The sequence below is a fragment of the Nycticebus coucang genome, chromosome X, assembly GCF_027406575.1.
Source record: "Nycticebus coucang isolate mNycCou1 chromosome X, mNycCou1.pri, whole genome shotgun sequence".
Taxonomy (NCBI): Eukaryota; Metazoa; Chordata; class Mammalia; order Primates; family Lorisidae; genus Nycticebus; species Nycticebus coucang.
In genome coordinates, this window is record NC_069804.1 from 133,418,234 (window position 1) to 133,428,002 (window position 9,769).

The window sequence follows — 9,769 nt, forward strand, 5'->3', positions numbered from 1 at the left end:
TTTTGGTTATTTTCCACTTTATTAGCAGTTTCCTTCATTGTTTCCATCATTTCTTTCATTGTTTTCAACATGTGTATTCTAAATTCCCTTTCTGTCATTCCTAACATTTCTGTATAGGTGGAATCCTCTGCAGTAGCTACCTCATGGTCCCTTGGCGGGGTTGTTCTGGACTGGTTCTTCATGTTGCCTGGAGTTTTCTGCTGATTCTTCCTCATGAGTGATTTCTTTTATCTGTTTCCTTGCCCTAATTTTGCTTTCACTTCCTCTTGCTCTTTTAGTTCCTGTGCCTGTGGACTAAGGTTTCGATGAGTCCTTTTGGTATAGGACCAGAAGGATGAGAGGTTTGAAAATTAAGAAGGGATGAAAGAAAAAAGGAAAGAATGAAAAGAAAATAGAGAAAGGAAAGGGGGTGGGTAAAAGGGATATTGACAAAAAGAAGGGAGGCACAGAAAGAGGGTGACAGAGCGACACCTGGATTCTTTAAAACAAAAACTAGTGGGGCGTTGCAGCAGGTACCTATAATCCCAGCTTCTTGGGAAGCTGAGGGAAGAGGATCCCTTGTGCCCAAGATTTTGAGGTTGCTGTGAGCTGACATTACAGCACTCTAATGAGTGTGACAAAGTGAGACTCAGTCCCCGAAAAAAAAAAAAATAATAATGGAGGGATCCACATCCTGTCCTGTGCCAGGCCTCTGCCTCTGATGCACGGCCTTTGGCCGGGCATGGGCGGGGGTACCAGGCAGACAAGATGAGCACCTCAGGCAGCCTGGTGTGAGCCTACAAATTCCTGCTCAAGTTTCTGCTTGTGGGCAACAGCAACGTGAGCAAGGGCAAGATCCTGGGGAGCCTGCAGGATGGCATGATTGAGTCCTTGTAAGGCCACCAGCAGGGATTGACTACCAGACCACCACTATCCTGCTTATTGGCCCACAGCTCTGGGTGTGATACTTGTCTATGACATTGCAAACTGTTTGTCTTTTGATGGCATCAATCAATAGATTAAGGGATCCCTAAGATCCTGGTGGGGAACCGACTCCATCTGGCCTTCAAGTGACAGGTGCCGGAGGAGCAGGCCCAGTCCTGTGCAGAGTGCCTGGGAGTGACTTTCTTTGAGGTCAGCCTTCTCTACAACTTCAACATCACAGAGTCCTTTACTGAGCTGACCAGGACCGTGCTGCTGCAGCACGGGATGGACCGGCTCTGGGGACCGAGCAAAGTGCTGAGTCTGCAAGGCCTGTGCTGCCATGCGGTAGTGGCCTGTATGCCCGTGCACCTGGTGTACAAGCTTCTGCTGCCCATTGCCTTGCAAAGCCACCTCTAGTCTTTTTCCATGGCCAGTGGCCTGAACAACAATTACACAGGACATGTGGTGCTCCAGCCAGCTCTGCCCAACTGAGGGGAGGATCTGCCACCTCCACCCTGGCAGTGTTGCTGCACTGGCACCTGGCAGAGGAATCAGCAGGCTGGAGGGTGTGGGGGGCACAGGAGGCTCTGGTAACCAAAGGGGCCTGACAAATGCTGGGGAGACACTAGCACCTTAGTACCTCCCTCCCCTTGCACTTGCAGCTGAAGAGGGAACCAAGATTTCCCAGTCTTGGTCAATTTCACATAAGTTTCCCAGGCCTGGCCAATTTCATTTAAGTTTCCTAGGCCTGGGAAAGAAAGGGACTGTATCCATTTCTTAATGCACTCATTCACCTTGCCCCAGCAGAAAGGACTGTATCCATTCATTAATGCCCTCCTTCATTCTGTGTCAGCAGAAAGGACGGTATCCGTTCCTTTGTTACCAACTCCTGGTCTATTATAACTACAAAGGATCCAAGGGACTATATATACCCTTAGACAAAGAACCAAGAGAGCTTTCTCCCCCTGGACTTGGGTTGTTTCTCTCTGCCAGGAACTTTGGTGTTTTTGTATTCTTTTCTGTAAAATAAATCCTGTCTTACCACTAATCTGTGGTCTGTGGATTCATTCTTTGAATCACCAAGATCAAGAACCTACTGAAGAGGAAATTCCGGTATCATATTTCGGGGGCCCATCCGGGATTGAAGATCTGTGGTAAGCAATGGGACCACTTACCTCTTTCCTGCTTTTCTCTATAGTTATAATAATAGAGACTAATCATTTTGATGCCTATCAGCTGGTAAAAGTGCATAGTGCAACTGTTGACCTCCAGGTCACAGGCAAGAGGCTGTTGGAGAACAAACTCTCTAATTCCCCTTGTCTCCAGAAAGGAGCCAAAGGGAAGATTAGAAGGCTTTTGAAACTGTTCTGTATTCACTCCGTTTCTCTGGTTGAGAGCTGAGCAAAGAAGTAGCACCCACAGGCCCTGGGGTCCCCAGCATGGTTCTGACCCCTGGACACGGGAGGGCCTTCTGAAAAACGTGCATTCCCAGCTTTTACTATCTGCTCTTCTCTTCCATGGTCCCAAACTTTTCCTATTAATCTCTATAGACCTCTTCTGCTTTTCTCTCTCTCCTTGTAGTTTACATGCTTTGTTTGAATGTTGGTAAAGGATTGCTTTATATATTCAGTTTATTTTTTTACTGGCTTATTCTGGTATTTTCCAGATGTTTTAAGTGTGCTTCCATTGTAAGTGTGTTGCAAGGTCCTTTTTATTGCCTTTCATTGCAAAATTAAATTCAATTGGCGTTTTAATGTGTCTGGAAAAAAAGGCTAAACCATGTTATCTAGAAGTCAGCTCCAAACAAAGGGTAAAATGACTCCCCCATAAGGCTTCTCTGGGCAACCAGAGGCCTCTGAAGGGAAGCCCAGAGCAACTCCCCAGGCAACAATGGCCCTAAACCCTAGGCTATAGTTCTGTCTCTTAAAAATGAAGAAAGGCAATTAAAATGGCCCTGAGTATTTGATTTCTTCTGGTTTATTGGTGTAAATGGGGAAGTTTAAAATAATTCCAGGTTTCTCTAAGACTTCAGGCTAACTAACTAATTGTGATACAAAAGTTTCAAAGTGTCCTTCAACCCTGATTTGTAACTGAGTTTAATTGTTGTTGCCTTTCTAACTTTTGGGAAAGAAAGGGAGGTTAGAAAGCATAGCATTGAAGACCTGCTTATGATAAAAAGTCTATTTTCCTTTGTTACTGGGAATTTAAAAAGCTTGTAAAAATTATAAAAGGTTAAATGGGCTCAGCGCCCATAGCACAGTGGTTATAGCGCCAGCCACATACACCCAGGTTGGCAGGTTCGAACCCGGCACAGGCCCGCTAAACAACGACAAGTGCAACAAAAAATAGCCGGGCGTTGTGGCAGACACCTGTAGTCCCAGCTACTTGGGCGGCTGAGGCAAGAGAATCACTTAAGCCCAAGAGTTTGAGGTTGCTGTGAGCTGTAATACCACAGCACTCTACCGAGGGTGATATAGTGAAACTCTGTCTCAAAAAAAAAATGTTAAAGCTGCCAGCACTGCACAGCTGTTTTCTCCATTGTGGGGCTCATCCCCAATTTGGTTGATACTCTGGGGCAGATGCTGAAAGGCAGACGCTGAAAGAGGCAGACTTGCCTCAGGTGGGACCAGGCTCCCAGATACCTGATTTCTCAAGCTGTGCTGCCGGCAAGTAATCAGCACAGGAGAGCCAGTGGGTACAAAGCTCTACACTGGTAAGAGTGGCTAAATCCAATCCCTGAATGTTAATTCAGGGATTCTTCCCCAAGCATTGGAAGGACGCTTCCTTTTGTTTGGCTGGAAGGCTTCTTGGGTTGGTCAGAGGATGCTTTGACAACCCAGGAATGTGGGGTGGGATTGATTAAGATGCTGAACATTTATTCTTTCCCACAGATGGGTAACATATTCTCTCGCCAAGAGAACACCCTGCTGGGCTGTATTCTGAAGCCCTGGGACATGTTTGATCCCTATATGTTGAAAAAAGAATGTATTGTTTTATTCTGCACCCACACCTGGCCTCAGTATCAACTCGCCACTGTTGAGCAATGGCCACCAGAGGGTGCTCTAAATTATGATACCATTTTTCAATTAGATACCTTTTGGGTTTTTTTCCCCTCTTAATTATTTTTATTAAATCCTAACTGTGTATATGAATGCATTTATGGGGTACAATGTGCTGATTTTATATATAATTTGGAATTCTTACATCAAACTGGTTAACATAGCCTTCACCTCACTTAATTATTGTGTTAAGACATTTATACTCTACTCTTTTTTTTTTTTTTTTGAGACAGAGTCTCATTTTGTTGCCCTTGGTAGGGTGCCATGGCTTCACAGCTCACAGCAACCTCCAGCTCTTGGGCTTAGGTGATTCTCTTGCCTCAGCCTCCCAAGTAGCTGGAACTACAGGCACCCACCACAATGCCCGGCTATTTTGTTGTTGTTGCAGTTTAGCCAGGGCTGGGTTCAAACCCACCACTCTCGGTATATGGGGCCGGTGCCCTACTCACTGAGCTACAGGCACTGCCCTTATACTCTACTCTTAATAGCTTTGACATGTACCCTTGCAATGTGCACCATAGGTGAGGTCCCACCAGTTACCCTCCCTCCACCCAACAAAGATATTTGCACCAGAATGTTTATTGCAGCCCAATTCATAATTGCCAAGTCATGGAAGTAGCCCAAGTGCCCATTGACCCACAAATGGATTAACAAATAATGGTATATGTATACCATGGAATATTATGCAGCCTTTAAAAAAAGATGGAGACTTTACCTCTTTTATGTTTACATGAATGGAGCTGGAACATATTCTTCTTAGTAAAGTATCTCAAGAATGGAAGAAAAAATATCCAATGTATTCAGTACTATTATGAAACCAATATATAATCACCCACACTTTCATATGAAAGATAGATACTTTTTGTAAACAAGAAGAAAAGTGGTCTGAAGTACCCTATGTGCAAGCTTTCTTTTTTCTCAGAGACAACCCCCAACTGTAAAATATGTCAGATAGATTCAGCTTTCCTGGCTACAGTAACTTCCCCAAATGGTCAGGGATTCCGGAGAGAAGCACTGTAACCACCTAGTTCAAACCCACCATCTACTTCTCCCGCACCTTCCTCCATACATTTAGAAAACCTCAGAAAGGAGACTGTTCCAAAAGTTTCTTCTGGTCTACTGGAGCCCCCAGAAGGCAACCATATCCTTCTTTGTGTCCCTTTGTTGAAACTGCGGGTGGTAAGATGGGAAGTGCGCGAGTATTCACTCCATTTTCTCTGGCAGATTTAAAACAAATTAAAGTTGATTTAGGAAAATTTTCTGATGACCCCGATATGTACACAGATGTTCTCCAAGGGTTAGGACAAAGCTTTGACCTCTCTTGGAGAGATGTAATGCTACTACTAGATCAAACTTTAATTTTTAATAAGAAAAATGAAGTCTTAGATGAAGCTACAAAGTGGGGTGATTTGTGGTTCATGTCCAATACTGGTGACAGTATATTTCCTGAGGAATGGGACAGATACCCCATGGGAAGACAGGCAGTTCCCTTTGAGGATCCCGAATGGGACCCTGAGAAACAAAGTGACTAGTAACATAAACATTTTCTAACACGTATCCTGGAAGGTTTACATTGATCCAAGAAAAAGCCTATGAACTATTCTAAGTTATCTACTATTTACCAGGGGCAAATGAGAGTCCCTCAGCCTTTCTTGAGCAGTTTAGGGAGGCGATGAGAGAACATACTCAGTTAACACCTGAATCCTTAGAGGGCCAAATTATTTTAAAAGATAAATTTATCACTCAGGCGGCCCCAGGCATTCGAAGAAAACTCCAGAAATTGGCGCTAGGCCCAGATCATAGCCTGCAGAATCTTCTTAAAATGGCCACTGTGGTCTTTTATAACCGAGATCAGGAGAAAGAGGAGGAAAAAAAGAGAAAGAATAGAAAAAGAATGATAGCTTTAGTAATGGCGCTCCGACAAACAAGCACCATTCAGGGGCAGAGGGAAGCCAGAGGAGCTAAGAACAAGTGCTTCCACTGTGGTCAGACTGGTCACTTCAGGAAAGACTTACCTTTAAGACTGCCCCCAGCAGCAGCATCCGCTGGGCAAGCCACCTGGCCCCTGTCCAGAATGCAAGGGTGACCACTGGAGGGCAGCCTATCCTCAGAGGCGAAGGCCTCCTGTGACACTGATCCTGTCAGTGCTCAAACTGGACAAAGGGCACCCAGAGCAGATTCTCATATCTCCAGCTTGTGTCATCACCCCTCAAGAGCCCCTGGCCTGCCTCATAGTGGAGGGCCAGGACACAGAATTTCTTCTGGACACTGGTGCAACCTTTTCTGTACTTCTTTCTAATCCTGGCCTTTTATCCCCCAAATGTGTAACTATCCAGAGGGTTACCAAATTTTTCTCTCAGCCTTTAAGCTGCAATTGGGATGACTGGCTGTTCCCTCACATCTTCTTAATCATGCCTGAAAGCCCTGCTCCCCTTTGAGGGAGGGACATACTAACTAAAGCAGGAACAACCATTTATATGAATATGGGACAAGAACCTATACTATGCCATCCATCCCTTATTAGACACAGAAATTAACCCAGAAGTGTGGGCTACTGAGGGACAGGTGGGAAGAGCAAGATATGCTCAACCACTCCAAATTAAGTTTAAAAAATCCCACCATCAAGACATGATTGCAAGAGGGACTTTACCTAACAATTGCAATCAGTGTAACCTGGCTTATTGTACCCTCAATGAATCCCCAACAATAAAAAAAAAAAATCCCACCATCTATCCCAATCAAAAACAATATCCTCTAAAAGCAGATCCTAAGAACGAGCTAATACCCATAATACAAAATCTAAAGCAACAGAAATTATTATTACCTTGCAATAGTCCATGTAACACTCCTATTGTAGGAGTGTCAAAGCCAAACAGAACTTGGAGAGTAGTCCAAGACCTCCACATTATAAATGAAACAGTCATTCCTCTCCATCCTGTAATTCCCAATCTGTATACTTTATTGCCCCATATCCCTGAAAAGGCTGCCTATTTCACAGTCCTAGACTTAAAAGATGTCTTTTTCTGCATTCCTCTTCATGAGAATTCTCAATACCTTTTTGCTTTTGAAGACCCATCTGACTCTCACACCCAGCTCACATGGACTGTGTTACCCAGGGATGTAGGGACAGCCGTCATTTGTTTGGGCAAGCCTTAGCCCAAGACTTGAGTCATTTTTCATACCATACAGCGACTCTTATTCAGTATGTGTGTAGATGACATTCTTTTGGGAGCACCAGATGCAGAGGAATGCCACTGCTCTATGGAACTTGAAGCTAATTTACCTTGTACATGGAAGTGCATTTTCCTGATCCAAACAAGCTTCGTTGCTTTGAGCTAACTGTAACCCCAGATGAGGATTACTACCAGGGTGGAAAGTTTTAGTTTGACAGTGAAGTCCCCAATATGTATAAAATGGTGCCTCCCAAAGTGAAAAGCTTGACCAGGATCTGGCACCCCAACATCACAGAAACAGCTGAAATTTGCCTAAGTTTACTGAGAGAACACTGGATTGATGGCACTGGCTGGGCTCCAACAGGAACACTAAAGGATGTTGTTTAGGGATTAAACTCTTTGTTTACTGATCTTCTGAATTTCGATGAGCTACTGAATATTGAAGCTGGAGAACATCATTTGCCGGACAAGGAGGACATCCAGAACAAAGTGGATGACTACATTAAGCCTTATACCAGATGATGAAGGGGATGTGAGCAGGCCCACAGACTGTGACGCAGCTTGTCTCTAACATGAAATGGCAATAGATGGCCCCTCTGTTCCCCGTCCTCATGTTCCCTCAGTCCCTCTGGATTGTCTTGGCCCTGTGACTATGTCATCCTGAAGGAGATCATCTTCATGACTGCCCATCGTAGATGGAGAGTTCCACATAAACACAGCAAGAACACATATCTGGGCTTCTAAAGAGTTGTCTGCTTACCTTAACATGTTTACATTTTATCAAATTATACTGTATAGGTTGTTGATGAAATTCTTGAGAAGTTGTAATGAACTCAAAATCAAGGCTAGAACTTGCTTATCCTTCCTCCAAACAAAATTGGTTTCCTGCACAAGTGATGCTAATGGTGTTGTTCAGTGTAACTTGCAGATTGGCAATAAGAAACCAGCTACAGGGCGGCGCCTGTGGCTCAGTCGGTAAGGCGCCGGCCCCATATACCGAGGGTGGCGGGTTCAACCCCGGCCCTGGCCAAACTGCAACCAAAAAATAGCCGGGCGATGTGGCGGGCGCCTGTGGTCCCAGCTACTCGGGAGGCTGAGGCAAGATAATCGCTTAAGCCCAGGAGTTGGAGGTTGCTGTGAGCTGTGTGAGGCCAAGGCACTCTACCGAGGGCCATAAAGTGAGACTCTGTCTCTACAAAAAAAAAAGAAAGAAACCAGCTACAAATTGTGATTGGATGCAAATTCTCTTAGCTTCTTCCACAAATGTTGGCCCTGCCTGGGTGTTGTGAAGCTTTCCAGAATGCATAGAGTCATCCACTATAGTTTTCTTAATGAAATGCGTATTTTATTTAGTGTAAGTATATTTAGGAACAGATTTGTAATTTGTACAATTCAATGCTTTATTTTTTCCATTATCATTTAGTTTGTATTTTCATTGTATAGAGCAGACAGAAAGATGTTGGATCAGTCAACTATTCAAGAGAAATACAAAGAAAATATGAAAGATACATTATTCATTCTGTCCAAACGCAACAAGAATTTGGCTCTTAAAAATCAGCTCTTATTTTCAAGTCCAGATGTGGCAAGGACATTCCAGAGCCCTTTGAAGCTAGATCTGGATGATAAAAATAAAAACAGAAAGGCAGGGGGCCCATTCTCACATGCTGCCCAGAGCAAACTGGCTGGATCCTGGACCAGGTGGTGGCTGGTGTTTCTGTAATGGTCATGTGATTGTGAGCCAGTAGCTACTTACCAGAGTGCCAGATCCTCACTGTCCTGAGAAACAGGAGAGATACCTCAGGAATCAGCCCAAACAGTGTCTGATGGCACTATGCAGACTATTCAACATAGTGCTGAAAGTTCTAGCCAGGACAACCAGGCAAGAGAAGGAAATAAAGGTCATCCAGATGGGGGCAGAGGAGGTCAAACTCTCACTCTGCCGATTATATGATCTTACAGTTAGAGAACCCCAAAGGCTCAACCGCAAAACTCCTGGAAGTGATCAAAAAGTACAGTACTGTCTCAGGATATAAAACCAATGTCCACAAATCAGCACCCTTTGTATATGCTAATAACAGCCAAGTTGAGAAGCAAATCAATGACACAATTCCCTTCGCAGTAGCTTCAAAAAAAAAAAAAAATGAAATGCCTAGGAATATACCTAACAAAAGAGGTGAAAGATCTCTATAAAGAATGTTATGGGGCACCATACACTAGTTTCATAGACTGCATGATCACATTAATGTATATAGCTATGATTTAATAAAAAAAAAAAGAATGTTATGGAACCCTAAGAAAAGAAATAGCAAAAAATATTAACAAATGGAAAAGCATACCATGCTCATGGCTGGGAAGAATCAACATTGTTAAAATGTCTATACGTCCCAAAACAATCTGCAGATTTAATGAAATCCCTATTAAAATACCAACATTATACTTTCAAGATCTGGAAAAAATAATTCTTCATTTTGTATGGAACCAGAAAAAAACCCATATAGCCAAGGCAATTCTTAGTAATGAAAACAAAGCTGGAGCATCACCCTACCAGACTTTAGGCTATACTACAAGTGATCAAAATGGCATGGTATTGGCATGAAAATAGAGACATTGACATTTAGAACCAACAGAAAACCA

At 43.6% G+C, this 9,769-nt stretch overlaps 2 pseudogenes; both read left to right on the forward strand.

The window, feature by feature from the left end:
* Positions 1-720: 720 nt before the first annotated feature.
* LOC128577016 (ras-related protein Rab-40B-like) lies at positions 721-1,395 on the forward strand (annotated as a pseudogene).
* A 5,771-nt stretch (positions 1,396-7,166) lies between these two features.
* On the forward strand, positions 7,167-7,711 carry LOC128577017 (NEDD8-conjugating enzyme UBE2F-like; annotated as a pseudogene).
* The last annotated feature ends 2,058 nt before the right edge of the window (positions 7,712-9,769 follow it).